This window comes from Pseudophryne corroboree, chromosome 4 (assembly GCF_028390025.1).
Source record: "Pseudophryne corroboree isolate aPseCor3 chromosome 4, aPseCor3.hap2, whole genome shotgun sequence".
Classification (NCBI taxonomy): domain Eukaryota; kingdom Metazoa; phylum Chordata; class Amphibia; order Anura; family Myobatrachidae; genus Pseudophryne; species Pseudophryne corroboree.
The window spans coordinates 48,125,865-48,146,382 of NC_086447.1; the positions used below are offsets into that span (position 1 = coordinate 48,125,865).

Here is a 20,518-nt window from a genome sequence, read left to right on the forward strand (position 1 = left end):
CCATTACCGCTGCCTGTGTCTGGTGTGTTATCCCACCGGCCGCTAGATGGCGCTCAGTGTACACTGCTATATCCCATTACCGCTGCCTGTGTCTGGTGTGTTATCCCATCGGCCACTAGATGGCGCTCACTGTACACTGCTATATCCCATTACCCGCAGCCCGTGTCTGGTGTGTTATCCCACCGGCCGCTAGATGGCGCTCAGTGTACACTGCTATATCCCATTACCGCTGCCTGTGTCTGGTGTGTTATCCCACCGGCCGCTAGATGGCGCTCACTGTACACTGCTGTATCCCATTACCCGCAGCCTGTGTCTGGTGTGTTATCCCACCGGCTGCTAGATGGCGCTCACTGTACACTGCTGTATCCCATTACCCGCAGCCCGTGTCTGCTCTGTTATCCCACCGGCCACTAGATGGCGCTCACTGTACACTGCTGTATCCCATTACCCGCAGCCTGTGTCTGGTGTGTTATCCCACCGGCCACTAGATGGCGCTCACTGTACACTGCTATATCCCATTACCCGCAGCCTGTGTCTGGTGTGTTATCCCACCGGCCACTAGATGGCGCTCACTGTACACTGCTGTATCCCATTACCCGCAGCCTGTGTCTGGTGTGTTATCCCACCGGCTGCTAGATGGCGCTCACTGTACACTGCTATATCCCATTACCCACAGCCCGTGTCTTGTGTTTTATCCCACCGGCCGCTAGATGGCGCTCAGTGTACACTGCTATATCCCATTACCCGCAGCCCGTGTCTGCTCTGTAATCCCACCGGCCGCTAGATGGCGCTCACTGTACACTGCTGTATCCCATTACCCGCAGCCCGTGTCTGCTCTGTTATCCCACCGGCCGCTAGATGGCGCTCACTGTACACTGCTATATCCCATTACCCGCAGCCCGTGTCTGGTGTGTTATCCCACCGGCCGCTAGATGGCGCTCACTGTACACTGCTATATCCCATTACCCGCAGCCTGTGGCTGCTCTGTTATCCCACCGGCCACTAGATGGCGCTCACTGTACACTGCTATATCCCATTACCCGCAGCCTGTGTCTGGTGTGTTATCCCACCGGCCACTAGATGGCGCTCACTGTACACTGCTATATCCCATTACCCGCAGCCTGTGTCTGGTGTGTTATCCCACCGGCCACTAGATGGCGCTCACTGTACACTGCTGTATCCCATTACCCGCAGCCTGTGTCTGGTGTGTTATCCCACCGGCTGCTAGATGGCGCTCACTGTACACTGCTATATCCCATTACCCACAGCCCGTGTCTTGTGTTTTATCCCACCGGCCGCTAGATGGCGCTCAGTGTACACTGCTATATCCCATTACCCGCAGCCCGTGTCTGCTCTGTAATCCCACCGGCCGCTAGATGGCGCTCACTGTACACTGCTGTATCCCATTACCCGCAGCCCGTGTCTGCTCTGTTATCCCACCGGCCGCTAGATGGCGCTCACTGTACACTGCTATATCCCATTACCCGCAGCCCGCGTCTGGTGTGTTATCCCACCGGCCGCTAGATGGCGCTCACTGTACACTGCTATATCCCATTACCCGCAGCCTGTGGCTGCTCTGTTATCCCACCGGCCACTAGATGGCGCTCACTGTACACTGCTATATCCCATTACCCGCAGCCCGTGTCTGGTGTTTTATCCCACCGGCCGCTAGATGGCGCTCAGTGTACACTGCTATATCCCATTACCCGCAGCCCGTGTCTGCTCTGTAATCCCACCGGCCGCTAGATGGCGCTCACTGTACACTGCTATATCCCATTACCGCTGCCTGTGTCTGCTCTGTTATCCCACCGGCCGCTAGATGGCGCTCACTGTACACTGCTATATCCCATTACCCACAGCCTGTGGCTGCTCTGTTATCCCACCGGCCACTAGATGGCGCTCACTGTACACTGCTATATCCCATTACCCGCAGCCCGTGTCTGGTGTTTTATCCCACCGGCCGCTAGATGGCGCTCAGTGTACACTGCTATATCCCATTACCCGCAGCCCGTGTCTGCTCTGTAATCCCACCGGCCGCTAGATGGCGCTCACTGTACACTGCTATATCCCATTACCGCTGCCTGTGTCTGCTCTGTTATCCCACCGGCCACTAGATGGCGCTCAGTGTACACTGCTATATCCCATTACCCGCAGCCCGTGTCTGCTCTGTTATCCCACCGGCCGCTAGATGGCGCTCAGTGTACACTGCTATATCCCATTACCCGCAGCCCGTGTCTGGTGTGTTATCCCACCGGCTGCTAGATGGCGCTCAGTGTACACTGCTATATCCCATTACCCGCAGCCCGTGTCTGGTGTTTTATCCCACCGGCCGCTAGATGGCGCTCACTGTACACTGCTATATCCCATTACCTGCAGCCCGTGTCTGGTGTTTTATCCCACCGGCCGCTAGATGGCGCTCAGTGTACACTGCTATATCCCATTACCCGCAGCCTGTGTCTGCTCTGTAATCCCACCGGCCGCTAGATGGCGCTCAGTGTACACTGCTATATCCCATTACCCGCAGCCTGTGTCTGCTCTGTAATCCCACCGGCCGCTAGATGGCGCTCAGTGTACACTGCTATATCCCATTACCCGCAGCCTGTGTCTGCTCTGTAATCCCACCGGCCGCTAGATGGTGCTCGGATATTAAATAGACCAAGATCTTATGCAGATTTCATTGATCCAGGGTTTGCTTAAAACAATAAAAAAAACACCATCATAGTGTAAAATGTTACATATATAACATAAAGCTAAAACTGAAGGTTTGGACTCGTACCCCAACTTGTGGTCTACTTGGTAGTAGACATATATCGCTTTACTCAGGGGATAGGTCAACAGGATGGTGATTCCCAATCTCTTTTCCAACCTTCCTTGAAGATGACAATCTTCCCCAAGCAGAGTGTTCACAATATATAAAATTGGAAAGAAACTCCAAATAGTGTAACACCATTTATTAAAACATCCAATAAAAACACTGTGGGTAGATAGTGGACTCTCACCAGATGTACAAAGTAAACAAGCATGTAATGATCCAGGCGTCCCCAGGAGCCAGCATGCGAGCAGATGAGTGATCCACGTCTCCTCCCGTCTCCTCCACCAACGCGTTTCGATAACACTAGGTTATCTTTTTCAAGGTATGGGAGACATTGATGTAGGGGAGGTATTTATACCCCTCTTAATGCACTCAAATCACAGTTTCTCTATCGTCCTAAGTGGATGCTGGGGTTCCTGAAAGGACCATGGGGAATAGCGGCTCCGCAGGAGACAGGGCACAAAAAAGTAAAGCTTTTACCAGATCAGGTGGTGTGCACTGGCTCCTCCCCCTATGACCCTCCTCCAGACTCCAGTTAGATTTTGTGCCCGAACGAGAAGGGTGCAATCTAGGTGGCTCTCCTAAAGAGCTGCTTAGAGAAAGTTTAGCTTAGGTTTTTTACTTTACAGTGAGTCCTGCTGGCAACAGGATCACTGCAACGAGGGACTTAGGGGAGAAGTAGTGAACTCACCTGCGTGCAGAGTGGATTTGCTGCTTGGCTACTGGACACTAGCTCCAGAGGGACGATCACAGGTACAGCCTGGATGGTCACCGGAGCCGCGCCGCCGGCCCCCTTGCAGACGCTGAAGAGAGAAGAGGTCCAAAATCGGCGGCTGAAGACTCCTGAGTCTTCATAAAGGTAGCGCACAGCACTGCAGCTGTGCGCCATTTTCCTCTCAGCACACTTCACACAACAGTCACTGAGGGTGCAGAGCGCTGGGGGGGGCGCTCTGAGAGGCAAATAAAAACCTTATTAGAGGCAAAAAATACCTCACATATAGCCCACAGAGGCTATATGGAGATATTTAACCCCTGCCTAACTTCAAAAATAGCGGGAGACGAGCCCGCCGTAAAAGGGGCGGGGCCTATCTCCTCAGCACACAGCGCCATTTTCTCTCACAGAAAAGCTGGAGAGAAGGCTCCCAGGCTCTCCCCTGCACTGCACTACAGAAACAGGGTTAAAACAGAGAGGGGGGGCACTGATTTTGGCGATATTGTGTATATATATAAAAGATGCTATAAGGGAGAAACACTTATATAAGGTTGTCCCTATATAATTATAGCGTTTTTTGGTGTGTGCTGGCAGACTCTCCCTCTGTCTCCCCAAAGGGCTAGTGGGTCCTGTCCTCTGTCAGAGCATTCCCGGTGTGTGTGCTGTGTGTCGGCACGTGTGTGTCGACATGTATGAGGACGATGTTGGTGAGGAGGCGGAGAAATTGCCTGTAATGGTGATGTCACTCTCTAGGGAGTCGACACCGGAATGGATGGCTTATTTAGAGAATTACGTGAGAATGTCAACACGCTGCAAGGTCGGTTGACGACATGAGACGGCCGACAATCTATTAGGACCGGTCCAGGCGGCTCAGAAACACCGTCAGGGGTTTTAAAAACGCCCATTTACCTCAGTCGGTCGACACAGACACAGACACGGACACTGAATACAGTGTCGACGGTGAATAAACAAACGTATTTCTCATTAGGGCCACACGTTAAGGGCAATGAAGGAGGTGTTACGTGTTTCTGATACTACAAGTACCACAAGAAAGGGTATTATGTGGGAGTGGAAAAAACTACCTGTAGTTTTTCCTGAATCAGATAAAATAAAATGAAGTGTGTGATGATGCGTAGGGTTACCCCGATAGCAAATATTGGCGTTATACCCTTTCCCGCCAGAAATTAGGGTACGTTGGGAAACACCCCTTAGGGTGATAAGGCGCTCACACGCTTATCAAGTGGCGTTACCGTCTCCAGATACGGCCGCCCTCAAGGAGCCAGCTGATAGGAAGCTGGAAAAATATCCTAAAAAGTATATACACACATACGGTGGTTATACTGCGACCAGCGATCGCCATCAGCCTGGAGATGCAGTGCTGGGTTGGCTTGGTCGGATTCCCTGACTGAAAATATTTTATTCATGTAGAGCATTTAATAGGATGCATTCTATATATATGTATGTGAGATGCACAGAGGGATATTTGCTCTCTGGCATCAAGATAAGTGCGTTGTCCATATCTCCCAGAAGATGTCAGGGACACGACAGTGGTCAGGTGATACAGATCCCATACGGCAGATGGAAGTATTGCTGTATAAAGGGAAGGAGTTATTTGGGGGTCGGTCCATCGGACCTGGGGACCACAGCAACAGCTGGGAAATCCAACCTTTTTTACCCCAAGTTACATCTCAGCTAAAAAAGACACCGTCTTTTCAGCCTCAATCTTTCCTTTCCCATGAGGGCATGCAGGCAAAAGGCCAGTCATATCTGCCCAGACATAGAGGTAAGGGAAGTAGACTGCAGCAGGCAGCCCTTTCCCAGGAAAAGAAGCCCTCCACCGCGTCTGCCAAGTCCTCAGCATGACGCTGGGGCCGTGCAAGCGGACTCAAGGTGGGGGGGTAGTCTCAAGAGTCTCAGGGCGCAGTGGGATCACTCGCAAGTTGACCCCTAGATCGTACGAGTATTATCCCAGGGGTAAAGATTGGAGAGTCGAGACATCTTCTCCTCGCAGGTTCCTGAAGTCTGCTTTACCAACGGCTCCCTCCGACAGGGAGGCAGCATTGGAAACAATTCACAAGCGGTATATCCAGCAGGTGATAATCAAAGTACCCCTCCTACGACAAGGAAAAGGGTATTATTTTTCCACACTATATTGTGGTACTGAAGCCAGACGGCTTGGTGACACATAGTCTAAATCTAAAATGTTTTGAACACTTACATAAAAGGTTCAAATCGAGATAAAGTCACTCAGAGCAGTGATAGCGAACCGGAAAAAAGGGGACTATATGGTGTCCCTGGACATCAAGGATTACCTCCATGTCCAAATTTTGTCCTTCTCATCAAGGGTACCTCTGGTTCGTGGTACAGAACTGTCAATATCAGTTTCAGACGATGCCGTTTGAATTATCCACGGCACCCCGGGCCTTTTTACCAAGGTAATGGCCGAAAAGATGTTTCTTCAAAGAAAAAAGGCATCTAAATTATCCCTTACTTGCACGACCTAAAAAGGGCAAGTTCCAGAGAACAGTTGGAGGTCGGAAGAGCACTATCTAAAGTAGTTCTTCGACGGCACGACTGGATTCTAAATATTCCAAGAATCGCAGCTGTTTTCCGACGATACGTCTGCTGTTCCTAGGGATGATTCTGGACACGGTTCAGAAAAAGGTTTTTCTTCCCGAGGAAAAAGCCAAGGAGTTATCCGACCTGTCAGGAACCTCCTAAAACCAGGAAAGGTATCTGTACATCAATGCACAAGAGTCCTGGGAAAAATGGTGGCTTTTTACGAAGCAATTCCATTCGGCAGATTCCATGCAAGAATTTTCCAAAGGGATCTGTTGGACAAATGGTCAGGGTCGCATCCTCAGATGCACCTGCGAATAACCCTGTCGCCAAGGACAAGGGTATATCTTCTGTGGTGGTTGCAAAAGGCTCATCTATTGGAGGGCCGCAGATTCGGCATACAGGATTTGATCCTGGTGACCACGGACGCCAGCCTGAGAGGTTGGGGAGCAGTCACACAAGGAAGAAACTTCCAGGGGGTATGGACGAACCTGGAAAAGTCTCTTCACATAAACATTCTGGTACTAAGAGCAATCTAAAATGCTCTAAGCCAGGCGGAACCACTCCTGCAAGGAAAACCGGTGTTGATTCAGTCGGACAACATCACGGCGGTCGCCCATGTAAACAGACAGGGCGGCACAAGAAGCAGGAGTGCAATGGCAGAAGCTGCCAAGATTCTTCGCTGGGCGGAGAATCACGTAATAGCACTGTCAGCAGTGTTCTTCCCGGGCGTGGACAACTGGGAAGCAGACTTCCTCAGCAGACACGATATTCACCCGGGAGAGGGGGGTCTTCATCCAGAAGTCTTCCACATGCTAATAAACTGTTGGGAAAGACCAATGGTAGACATGATGGCGTCTCGCCTCAACAAGAAACTGGACAAGTATTGCGCCAGGTCAAGAGATCCACAGGCAATAGCTGTGGACGCACTGGTAACACCTTGGGTGTACAAATCAGTATATGTGTTTCCTCCTCTGCCTCTCATACCAAAGGTATTGAAGATTATACGGTGAGGAGGAGTAAGAACAATACTAGTGGCTCCGGATTGGCCAAGAAGGACTTGGTACCCGGAACTTCAAGAGTTGGTCACGGACGACCCGTGCCCTCTACTTCTGAGAAGGGACCTGCTACAACAGGGTCCCTGTCTCTTTCAAGACTTACCGCGGCTGCGTTTGACGGCATGGCGGTTGAACGCCAGATCCTAAAAGGGAAAGGCATTCCAGAAGAAGTCATTCCTACCTTGATTAAGGCAAGGAAGGAAGTCACCGCGAAACATTATCACCGCATTTGGCGAAAATATGTCGCGTGGTGCGAGGATCGGAGTGTTCCGACGGAGGAATTTCAACTGGGTCGTTTCCTACATTTCCTACAATCAGGATTGTCTATGGGTCTCAAATTGAGATCTATTAAGGTTCAAATTTCGGCCCTGTCAATATTCTTCCAAAAAGAATTGGCCTCAGTTCCTGAGGTACAGACTTTTGTTACAGGAGTACTGCATATACAGCCTCCTGTGGTGCCTCCTGTGGCACCGTGGGATCTAAATGTAGTTTTAGATTTCCTCAAATCCCATTGGTTTGAACCATTGAAAAAGGTGGATTTTAAATATCTCACATGGAAAGTGACTATGTTACTGGCCCTGGCTTCCGCCAGGAGAGTATCTGAATTGGCGGCTTTATCTTATAAAAGCCCTTATCTAATCTTCCATTCGGATAGGGCAGAACTGAGGACTCGTCCGCATTTTCTCCCTAAGGTGGTATCAGCGTTTCACCTGAACCAACCTATTGTGGTGCCTGCGGCCACTGGCGACTTGGAGGACTCCAAGTTGTTGGACGTTGTCAGAGCCTTAAAAATATACATTTCAAGGACGGCTGAAGTCAGAAAATCTGACTCGCTGTTGATACTATATGCACCCAACAAGTTGGGTGCCCCTGCTTCTAAGCAGACGATTGCTCGTTGGATTTGTAACACAATTCAACTTGCTCATTCTGTGGCAGGCCTGCCACAGCCTAAATCTGTTAAGGCCCATTCCACAAGGAAGGTGGGCTCATCTTGGGCGGCTGCCGAGGGGTCTCGGCATTACGATTCTGTCGAGCAGCTACGTGGTCGGGGGAAAACACGTTTGTAAAATTCTACAAATTTGATACCCTGGCAAAAGAGGACTTGGAATTCTCTCATTCGGTGCTGCAGAGTCATCCGCACTCTCCCGCCCGTTTGGGAGCTTTGGTATAATCCCCATGGTCCTTTCAGGAACCCCAGCATCCACTTAGGACGATAGAGAAAATAAGAATTTACTTACCGATAATTCTATTTCTCGGAGTCCGTAGTGGATGCTGGGCGCCCATCCCAAGTGCGGATTATCTGCAATACTGTACATAGTTATTGTTAACAAATTCGGGTTATATTGTTAAGGAGCCATCTTTAAGAGGCTCTTTCTGTTATCATACTGTTAACTGGGTTTAGATCACAAGTTGTACGGTGTGATTGGTGTGGCTGGTATGAGTCTTACCCGGGATTCAAATTGCCTCCCTTATTGTGTACGCTCGTCCGGGCACAGTACCTAACTGGAGTCTGGAGGAGGGTCATAGGGGGAGGAGCCAGTGCACACCACCTGATCTGGTAAAAGCTTTACTTTTTTGTGCCCTGTCTCCTGCGGAGCCGCTATTCCCCATGGTCCTTTCAGGAACCCCAGCATCCACTACGGACTCCGAGAAATAGAATTATCGGTAAGTAAATTCTTATTTTAAGAGTATTGCCTAATACCAGACATAGATCGACTAACATCTAACATTCCCTATATTTAATACTAAACTCCAGTCCAGCAGTAATCCATCTCCTAATGCTTTTTTATGTCTTGCCATTCAAATGTCCCGTTTTCCCGGGTAAAGTAATGTCCGCGTCTGCCGTGTAGTTCATTTCCGGCGGAAGAAGGTCATCGGCCAGTTCGTCATAGAGTTCCGTCCTATGCGTGCCCCACTTCCGGCGGAAGGAGGTCGTCACTGGATTTCCTGCCTTTGGCGGATAGCAACCGTCTCCAAGGCATCCTCCATATCAGCGGAAGTCTCCTATTTTAGACTTTGAAATGAAATGGTTTTTATAAGAGGTAGATGCATGCGTTATCAGCACTAATTACAACTTTTCCTCCATATCAGCGGAAGTCTCCTATTTTATGGCGGAAATGCCTTGCGTTTCAAAGTCGGCATTTGCGTGTCATATTGTCCGTCAATCAGGATGTAATGAGTTTTGTTTCATGTGAATGGAGACAAAAATAAAGCAATAAGTAAAACAATAAATAAACAGGAAAAGTTCGGAATGAACTACACGGCAGACGCGGACATTACTTTACCCGGGAAAACGGGACATTTGAATGGCAAGACATAAAAAAGCATTAGGAGATGGATTACTGCTGGACTGGAGTTTAGTATTAAATATAGGGAATGTTAGATGTTAGTCGATCTATGTCTGGTATTAGGCAATACTCTTAAACTTTGATTTGAGTGCATTAAGAGGGGTATAAATACCTCCCCTACATCAATGTCTCCCATACCTTGAAAAAGATAACCTAGTGTTATCGAAACGCGTTGGTGGAGAAGACGGGAGGATACGTGGATCACTCATCTGCTCGCATGCTGGTTCCTGGGGACGCCTGGATCATTACATGCTTGTTTACTTTGTACATCTGGTGAGAGTCCACTATCTACCCACAGTGTTTTTATTGGATGTTTTAATAAATGGTGTTACACTATTTGGAGTTTCTTTCCAATTTTATATATTGTGAACACTCTGCTTGGGGAAGATTGTCATCTTCAAGGAAGGTTGGAAAAGAGATTGGGAATCACCATCCTGTTGACCTATCCCCTGAGTAAAGCGATATATGTCTACTACCAAGTAGACCACAAGTTGGGGTACGAGTCCAAACCTTCAGTTTTAGCTTTATGTTATATATGTAACATTTTACACTATGATGGTGTTTTTTTTATTGTTTTAAGCAAACCCTGGATCAATGAAATCTGCTTAAGATCTTGGTCTATTTAATATCAAAGCGCCTTGACCTGTATGGTAAATTCTCTATTCCATTGTATTGTTTTCTGTAAGTGTTGGTGACACTGCTTTACCATTTGGGACACGGGCTGCTATTAGCGCAAAGTTTGTGACCACAAATATCTGTTTGTAACTAGATGGCGCTCACTGTACACTGCTATATACCATTACCGCTGCCTGTGTCTGGTGTGTTATCCCACCGGCCGCTAGATGGTGCTCACTGTACACTGCTATATCCCATTACCGCTGCCTGTCTGGTGTGTTATCCCACCGGCCGCTAGATGGCGCTCACTGTACACTGCTATATCCCATTACCGCTGCCTGTATCTGCTCTGTTATCCCACCGGCCACTAGATGGCGCTCACTGTACACTGCTATATACCATTACCGCAGCCTGTGTCTGGTGTGTTATACCACCGGCCGCTAGATGGCGCTCAGTGTACACTGCTATATCCCATTACCGCTGCCTGTGTCTGCTCTGTTATCCCACTGTTCACTAGATGGCGCTCACTGTACACTGCTATATCCCATTACCCGCAGCCCGTGTCTGGTGTGTTATCCCACCGGCCGCTAGATGGCGCTCAGTGTACACTGCTATATCCCATTACCCGCAGCTCGTGTCTGGTGTGTTATCCCACCGACCGCTAGATGGCGCTCAGTGTACACTGCTATATCCCATTACCCGCAGCCTGTGTCTGCTCTGTTATCCCACCGGCCACTAGATGGCGCTCACTGTACACTGCTGTATCCCATTACCGCTGCCTGTCTCTGGTGTGTTATCCCACCGGCCACTAGATGGCGCTCACTGTACACTGCTATATCCCATTACCCGCAGCCCGTGTCTGGTGTGTTATCCCACCGGCCGCTAGATGGCGCTCAGTGTACACTGCTATATCCCATTACCGCTGCCTGTGTCTGGTGTGTTATCCCACCGGCCGCTAGATGGCGCTCACTGTACACTGCTATATCCCATTACCCGCAGCCTGTGTCTGGTGTGTAATCCCACCGGCCACTAGATGGCGCTCACTGTACACTGCTGTATCCCATTACCGCAGCCTGTGTCTGCTCTGTAATCCCACCGGCCGCTAGATGGCGCTCACTGTACACTGCTGTATCCCATTACCCGCAGCCCGTGTCTGCTCTGTTATCCCACCGGCCGCTAGATGGCGCTCACTGTACACTGCTGTATCCCATTACCGTAGCCTGTGTCTGCTCTGTTATCCCACCGGCCACTAGATGGCGCTCACTGTACACTGCTATATCCCATTACCGCAGCCTGTGTCTGGTGTGTTATCCCACCGGCCGCTAGATGGCGCTCAGTGTACACTGCTATATCCCATTACCGCAGCCCGTGTCTGCTCTGTTATCCCACCGGCCACTAGATGGCGCTCACTGTACACTGCTGTATCCCATTACCGCAGCCTGTGTCTGGTGTGTTATCCCACCGGCCGCTAGATGGCGCTCACTGTACACTGCTGTATCCCATTACCACTGCCTGTGTCTGGAGTGTTATCCCACCGGCCGCTAGATGGCGCTCACTGTACACTGCTGTATCCCATTACCACTGCCTGTGTCTGGTGTGTTATCCCATTGGCCGCTAGATGGCGCTCCCTGTACACTGCTATATCCCATTACCCGCAGCCCGTGTCTGCTCTGTTATCCCACCGGCCGCTAGATGGCGCTCACTGTACACTGCTATATCCCATTACCGCAGCCTGTGTCTGCTCTGTTATCCCACCGGCCGCTAGATGGCGCTCAGTACACCCATTATTGTACAGTGTATTAGGGATGGCCATCAGTACGGTTACCATTGATGGTGATATGTCAAATGACCATCGATGGTTGTCAGCCATGCAGTGGATGATCATAGATGGTTTCACCTACCGATAGTCATCCCTGTTCTTTTACTGACTACCTCTTGTGCCAACCAGACCATGGGGGCGGGGCTCTGTGGGTGTTGGGGGGTGGAGCTATTCTCTTAACGTGACACCTTGTAAAAACATGTGTTGACCTTTTCTCTATCGTCCTAAGTGGATGCTGGGGTTCCTGAAAGGACCATGGGGAATAGCGGCTCCGCAGGAGACAGGGCACAAAAAGTAAAGCTTTTACAGGTCAGGTGGTGTGCACTGGCTCCTCCCCCTATGACCCTCCTCCAGACTCCAGTTAGATTTTTGTGCCCGGCCGAGAAGGGTGCAATTCTAGGTGGCTCTCATAAAGAGCTGCTTAGAGAAGTTTAGCTTAGGTTTTTTATTTTACAGTGATTCCTGCTGGCAACAGGATCACTGCAACGAGGGACAGAGGGGAGGAGAAGTGAACTCACCTGCGTGCAGGATGGATTGGCTTCTTGGCTACTGGACATGAAGCTCCAGAGGGACGATCACAGGTACAGCCTGGATGGTCACCGGAGCCTCGCCGCCGGCCCCCTCGCAGATGCTGAAGCAAGAAGAGGTCCAGAATCGGCGGCTGAAGACTCCTGCAGTCTTCTAAAGGTAGCGCACAGCACTGCAGCTGTGCGCCATTTTCCTCTCAGCACACTTCACACGGCAGTCACTGAGGGTGCAGGGCGCTGGGGGGGGGCGCCCTGGGAGGCAAATGTAAACCTATATAAGGCTAAAAATACCTCACATATAGCCCCCAGAGGCTATATGGAGATATTTAACCCCTGCCTAAATACAATAAATAGCGGGAGACGAGCCCGCCGAAAAAGGGGCGGGGCCTATCTCCTCAGCACACCGCGCCATTTTCTCTCACAGAAAGGCTGGAGAGAAGGCTCACAGGCTCTCCCCTGCACTGCACTACAGAAACAGGGTTTAAACAGAGAGGGGGGGCACTAAATTGGCGATATAAATATATTAAAGATGCTATAAGGGAGAAACACTTATATAAGGTTGTCCCTATGTAATTATAGCGTTTTTTTGGTGTGTGCTGGCAAACTCTCCCTCTGTCTCTCCAAAGGGCTAGTGGGGTCCTGTCCTCTGTCAGAGCATTCCCGGTGTGTGTGCTGTGTGTCGGTACGTGTGTGTCGACATGTATGAGGACGATGTTGGAGGAGGCGGAGCAATTGCCTATGATGGTGATGTCACTCTCTAGGGAGTCGACACCGGTATGGATGGCTTATTTAGGGAATTACGTGAGAATGTCAACACGCTGCAAGGTCGGTTGACGACATGAGACGGCCGACAAACAATTAGTACAGGTCCAGGCGTCTCAGAAACACCGTCAGGGGTTTTTAATAACGCCCATTTACCTCAGTCGGTCGACACAGACACAGACACCGACACTGAATCCAGTGTCGACGGTGAATAAACAAACGTATTCCTTATTAGGGCCACACGTTAAGGGCAATGAAGGAGGTGTTACATATTTCTGATACTACAAGTACCACAAAAAAAAAAAAAAAAAAAAAAGGGTATTATGTGGGAGTGAAAAAACTACCTGTAGTTTTTCCTGAATCAGATAAAATAAAATAAAGTGTGTGATGATGCGTGGGTTTACCCCGATAGCAAATATTGGCGTTATACCCTTTCCCGCCAGAAGTTAGGGCGCGTTGGGAATGAATAAGGCGCTCACACGCTTATCAAGTGGCGTTACCGTCTCCAGATACGGCCGCCCTCAAGGAGCCAGCTGATAGGCAGCTGGAAAAATATCCTAAAAAGTATATACACACATAAGGTGGTTATACTGCGACCAGCGATCGCCATCAGCCTGGAGATGCAGTGCTGGGTTGGCTTGGTCGGTTTCCCTGACTGAAAATATTTGATTGATATAGAGCATTTAATAGGATGCATTATATATTTATGTATGCGAGATGCACAGAGGGATATGTGCACTCTGGCATCAAAATAAGTGCGTGATCCATATCTCCCAGAAGATGTCATGGACACGACAGTGGTCAGGTGATACATATCCCATACGACACATGGAAGTATGGCCGTATAAAGGGAAAGAGTTATTTGGGGTCGGTCCAACGGACCTGGGGGTCTCGGCAACAGCTGGAAATCCAACCTTTTTACCCCAAGTTACATCTCAGCAGAAACAGACACCGTCTTTTCAGCCTCAATCCTTCCGTTCCCATGAGGGCAAGCGGGCAAAAGGCCAGTCATATCTGCCCAGACATAGAGGAAAGGGAAGTAGACTGCAGCAGACAGCTCCTTCCCAGGAAAGGAAGCCTTCCACCGCGTCTGCCAAGTCCCCAGCATGACGCTGGGGCCGTGTAAGCGGACTCAGGTTAGGTGGGGGTGTAGTCTCAAGAGTCTCAACGCGCAGTGGGATCACTCGCAAGTTGACCCCTGGATCGTACTAGTATTATCCCAGGGGTACAGATTGGAGAGTCGAGACATCTTTTCCTCGCAGGTTCCTGAAGTCTGCGTTACCAACGGCTCCCTCCAACAGGGAGGCAGTATTGGGAAAAATTCACAAGCTGTATTTCCAGCAGGTGATAATCAAAGTACCCCTCCTACAACAAGGAAAAGGGTATTAGTCTTCCACACTATATGGTGGTACTGAAGCCAGACGGCTTGGTGAGACATAGTCTAAATCTGAAATCTTTGAACACTTACATAAAGGTTCAAATCAAGATGGAGTCACTCAGAGCAGTGATAGCGAACCGGAAAGAAGGGGACTATATGGTGTCCCTGGACATCAAGGATTACCTCCATGTCCAAATTTGCCCTTCTCAACAAGGGTACATCGGGTTCGTGATACAGAACTGTCAATATCAGTTTCAAAAGTTGCCGTTGAATTATCCACGGCACCCCGGGCCTTTACCAAGGTAATGGCCGAAAAGATGACTCTCTTCAAAGAAAAGGGCATCTTAATTATCCCTTACTTGGACGATATCCTGAAAGGGGCAAGTTCCAGAGAACAGTTGGAGGTCGGAAAAGAACTATCTAAAGTAGTTCTACGATAGCACGAGTGGATTCTAAATATTCCAAAAATCGCAGCTGTTTTTTCCGATGATACGTCTGCTGTTCCCAGGAATGATTCTGGGCATAGTCCAGAAAAAGGTATTTCTCCTGGAGGGGAAAGCCAGGGAGTTATCCGACCTAGTCAGAAACCTCCTAAAACCAGGCCAAGTATCAGTGCATTAATGCACAGGAGGCCTGGGAAAAATGGTGGCTTCTTACGAAGCGATTCCATTCGGCAGATCTCACGCAAAACATTTTCAGGGAGATTTGCTGGACGAATGGTCCGGATCGCATCTTCAGATGCATCAGCGGATAACCCTGTCTCCAAGGACAAGGGTATCTCTTCTGTGGTGGTTGCAGGAGGCTCATCTACTGGAGGGCCGCAGATTCGGCATACAGGATTGGATCCTGGTGACCACGGACGCCAGCCTGAGAGGCTGGGGAGCAGTCACACAGGGAAGAAACTTCCAGGGAGTGTGGACGAGCCTGGAAAAGTCTCTTCACATAAACATTCTGGAACTAGGAGCAATCTACAATGCTCTAAACCAGGCGGAACCTCTGCTTCAAGGAAGACCGGTGTTGATCCAGTCGGACAACATCACGGCAGTCGCCCATGTAAACAGACAGGGCGGCACAAGAAGCAGGAGTGCAATGGCAGAAGCTGCCAGGATCCTTCGCTGGGCGGAGAATCACGTGATAGCAGTATTCATCCCGGGCGTGGACAACTGGGAAGCAGACTTCCTCAGCAGACACGATCTTCACCCGGGAGAGTGGGGACTTCATTCAGAAGTTTTCCTCATGATAATAAACCGTTGGGAAAAACCAATGGTGGACATGATGGCGTCTCGCCTCAACAAAAAACTGGACAGGTATTGCGCCAGGTCAAGAGATCCGCAGGCAATAGCTGTGGATGCGCTGGTAACACCTTGGGTGTACCAGTCGGTATATGTGTTTCCTCCTCTGCCTCTCATACCAAAGGTATTGAGGATTATACGGCAAAGAGGAGTAAGAACGATACTAGTGGCTCCGGATTGGCCAAGAAGGACTTGGTACCCGGAACTTCAAGAGATGGTCACGGACGATCCGTGGCCTCTACCTCTGAGAAGGGACCTGCCTCAGCAGGGTCCTTGTCTTTTTCAAGACTTACCGCGGCTGCGTTTGACGGCATGGCGGTTGAACGCCAGATTCTAAAAGAAAAAGGCATTCCTGAAGAAGTCATTCCTACCTTGATTAAGGCAAGGAAAGAAGTCACCGCAAAGCATTATCACCGCATTTGGCGGAAATATGTGGCATGGTGCGAGGGTCGGAATGCTCCGACGGAGGAATTTCAACTGGGTCGTTTCCTACATTTCCTGCAATCAGGATTGTCTATGGGTCTCAAATTGGGATCTATTAAGGTTCAAATTTCGGCCCTGTCTATATTCTTCCAAAAAGAATTGGCCTCAGTTCCTGAGGTCCAGACTTTTGTCAAAGGAGTACTGCATATACAGCCTCCTGTGGTGCCTCCGGTGGCACCGTGGGATCTAAATGTAGTTTTAGATTTCCTCAAATCCCATTGGTTTGAACCACTTAAGAAGGTGGATTTGAAATATCTCACATGGTAAGTGACTATGTTACTGGCCCTGGCTTCGGCCAGGAGAGTATCAGAACTGGCGGCTTTATCTTATAAAAGTCCTTATTTAATTTTCCATTCAGATAGGGCAGAGCTGCGGACGCGTCCGCATTTTCTCCCGAAGGTGGTGTCAGCGTTTCACCTGAACCAGCCTATTGTAGTGCCTGCGGCTACAAACGACTTGGAAGACTCCAAGTTGTTGGACGTTGTCAGAGCTTTAAAGATATACATTTCAAGGACGGCTGGAGTCAGAAAATCTGACTCGCTGTTTATACTGTATGCACCCAACAAGTTGGGTGCACCTGCTTCTAAGCAGTCGATTGCTCGTTGGATTTGTAACACGATTCAACTTGCACATTCTGTGGCAGGCCTACCACAGCCTAATTCTGTTAAGGCCCATTCCACAAGGAAGGTGGGCTCATCCTGGGCGGCTGCCCGAGGGGTCTCGGCATTACAACTCTGCCGAGCAGCTACGTGGTCAGGGGAGAACACGTTTGTAAAATTTTACAAATTTGATACCCTGGCAAAAGAGGACCTGGAGTTCTCTCATTCGGTGCTGCAGAGTCATCCGCACTCTCCCGCCCGTTTGGGAGCTTTGGTATAATCCCCATGGTCCTTTCAGGAACCCCAGCATCCACTTAGGACGATAGAGAAAATAAGAATTTACTTACCGATAATTCTATTTCTCGGAGTCCGTAGTGGATGCTGGGCGCCCATCCCAAGTGCGGATTATCTGCAAGACTTGTACATAGTTATTGTTAACTATTTCGGGTTATTTTGTTTAGGGAGCCATCTTTCAGAGGCTCCTCTGTTATCATACTGTTAACTGGGTTTAGATCACAAGTTGTACGGTGTGATTGGTGTGGCTGGTATGAGTCTTACCCGGGATTCAAAATCCTCCCTTATTGTGTACGCTCGTCCGGGCACAGTACCTGACTGGAGTCTGGAGGAGGGTCATAGGGGGAGGAGCCAGTGCACACCACCTGACCTGTAAAAGCTTTACTTTTTGTGCCCTGTCTCCTGCGGAGCCGCTATTCCCCATGGTCCTTTCAGGAACCCCAGCATCCACTACGGACTCCGAGAAATAGAATTATCGGTAAGTAAATTCTTATTTTCTGTGTCATCTACTTGCACGTCAGCCTAAGTCTATGGGGTAAATTCAACGTGGATTGAATAGCGCCGGGTGTGGTATGCAGGGTCGACCGTGTATAGGTCAACAGGCACTCTGTCGACATGATAGAAAGTCGACATGAGTTTTTGCACCTTTTTTTTTTTTTGTGCCGTTTTCTCCGTACAGTGACCGGGATCCCCAGTTAGTGCACCGTGTCCCCTCTTCAGGCAAGGTGCTTCGCTGCGCTCGGCACAGGTTACCGTTCCCGATTGTAGTCCACGTGAATCGTAAAGTATGAAAAAGTTCAAAAAATGTGAAAAACTCATGTCGACCTTTTGTCATGTCGATCTAGAGTCCCTGTCGACCTATAAACCCTGTTGACCTATTTACTGTCGAGCAATAGTGGCCGACCTAGACAGTGTCGACCTAAGTGTAGTCAAGCTAGAGTCCGGATACCGTAGCGCCAGGAGGGAGCTCCCCGAGCGATTCAATTTGGCGCAGTGTTATGTCGGAATTGAGGATCCGACAAAAGCCATGGCGCAATGCTGTTTTCTGCCCGTAGCGCACCAGAAGCGGCATCACGCCCGGCACGTAAGTTGGAGAATGCCGGTTCTCGCCACTAAACGACATAGTTAAAACATAAATTTATAGGCACAATTAAAATCTGAAAATCCCCCCAATGCGTACAAACTACATATAATGGCAAAATAAAAAACATAGAATAGATGTAAAATTGATAACAGGGACTCGCTGTTGGAACGAGTAAGAGGCTTAGGGCCTGATTCCGAGCTGGATGAAAGCTCAGTGCCGCGTTGAGTTCCATCCGATCTCTGTATTCCCTCAGCAAACCTCAGCTTGCACAGCTTACCAACAGAAGCGGGGGCTCTGAGGCCGGGAAGTCTGCGCGGTGACACGCACACCCTCACAGAAAACAGTGGTGACGCCCCCGTATTCAGGAACGCAGCCCTCCCTCCGTACACTGTCCACCCCCCCCCCCCCCCCCCCATCACCACTGCCCGTCTGTCAGCGGAAGAGAACTACGGGCGCCAACGCAAGACCCGTTCTGCGCATGTGCAGAATGGACCTTGCGCAGCTGCAGTTTCCCGATAATCGGGCATCTGTGTGCCCCCCCTCCTGCGCACAACTCCTAATCAGACCCTAAGTTACACCTGAACAGCTAATGTTGAAGGGGAGACGATCATTAGGGCGACACCACTTGAGGTCAACAGTCATTAGGTTGATCACTATTTGTCAACAGGGTCATTAGGTCGACAGCTGAAAAGGTCGACATGAGTTTTTAAAAAAAAATATATATATTTTTGGACTTTTTCATACATTACGATCCACGTGGACTACGATTGGGAATAGTGACCTTGCCCGGAGCATGGCGAGCAGACACTGTGCACTAATTGGGGTTCCCGGTCACTTTACAAAGAAAACACCAAAAAAAGTTTTAAAAAAAAACCATGTTGACATTCGATCCGTCGACCTAATGACTGTCGACCCAACGACCCATTCCATGTTGAAGAATGATAGTGGAAACGTCACTCAAAGCAAGGGTAATTGCTATTAATTGGAGTGTGTGTGTGTGTGTGTGTGTGTGTGTGTGTGTGTGTGTGTGTATATATATATATATATATATATATATATATATATATATATATATATATATATATATATATATATATATATATATATATATATGTGTATATATATATATATATATATATGTATATGTAGTGTTCACTCTAGGCTGTTTTAGCAGGGCGCTGCGCCCTGCCCGTTTTTTAGCAGGCAAAACCCGCCCTGCCCTTTTGCGGCGCCCTGCTAGGACAGCCGCCCGCTTCCTGCCCTCCCAGCATGTAAAGATGCCGTGCGCATGCGCACGGCATCCATTCACGCATTGGGAGAGAGCTGGGGAAGCCCAGCACCGACGGAGGTGCTGGGCACGCCCCCAAAAGTGACGTCGCCGGCCACAGTCGCCCTCTATAGTAGCGTCTGTGAGCCGCACCGCCCACTAAAATGACGGGGCGTAGCAACGCCCCCTAATTTGCTTGACCGCGCCCTCGTTTCGGATGTGTGTGTGCATATATATACATACATACATACATACATACATACATACATACATACATACATACATACATATTAGAGAATTGTTTGGTGTCTTGTGTGAGAGGATGGTGCACGTAGAAGAAACAAATAACAGTAGAAGTGCAGAAATGACCATTCTTAAACACACAAGTCCTGGGAATACACAATGGATGGTATTTAATTGCCCCTGTTGAATTTTCGGACAGGAAAATGGGGTAATGGCATGATTTTTGGCCAGTGTTTCACTTCAGGCTATTCAATTATACACCGATTATTTTGTGCAGAAATGTTACTATTTTCTCATGAAAACACATAGGATCTGGAGAAATTCGGGGGACCTAGGTGTTTTTGCAAAAAAAAAATATTTGGGCTGGTTATAAGGGATTTTGCTTTGTGTGCCTGAGACACATGAAACAAGGTCCCCATTAACTGGCGACATCGGGGACAATTGAATTTCCCCGGGGGGGGCTCAGTAATTTACCGCGGCTAATTGAATATGGACCGTTGTGTATTACATTTATCATGGTTGTAAAGCTTATTCTAATGCATTAAACCTGACATTTCTTTATTTCTATATACATGTTAGTCCCTGTTATCAGTCCCTGTGTACATGATAGGGAGATTAGCCTCGCTGGAGAGGTCACATGACCAGAAAAGGGCGCAGGCTGAGGTC

General features: G+C 49.2%; 1 protein-coding gene across 1 annotated transcript in view; it reads left to right on the top strand.

Moving 5' to 3' along the window:
- ESCO2 (establishment of sister chromatid cohesion N-acetyltransferase 2) overlaps positions 1 to 20,518 on the top strand; it is an 83,147-nt gene that overhangs the window by 984 nt on the left and 61,645 nt on the right. The gene's annotated exons all lie outside the window — the stretch shown is intronic.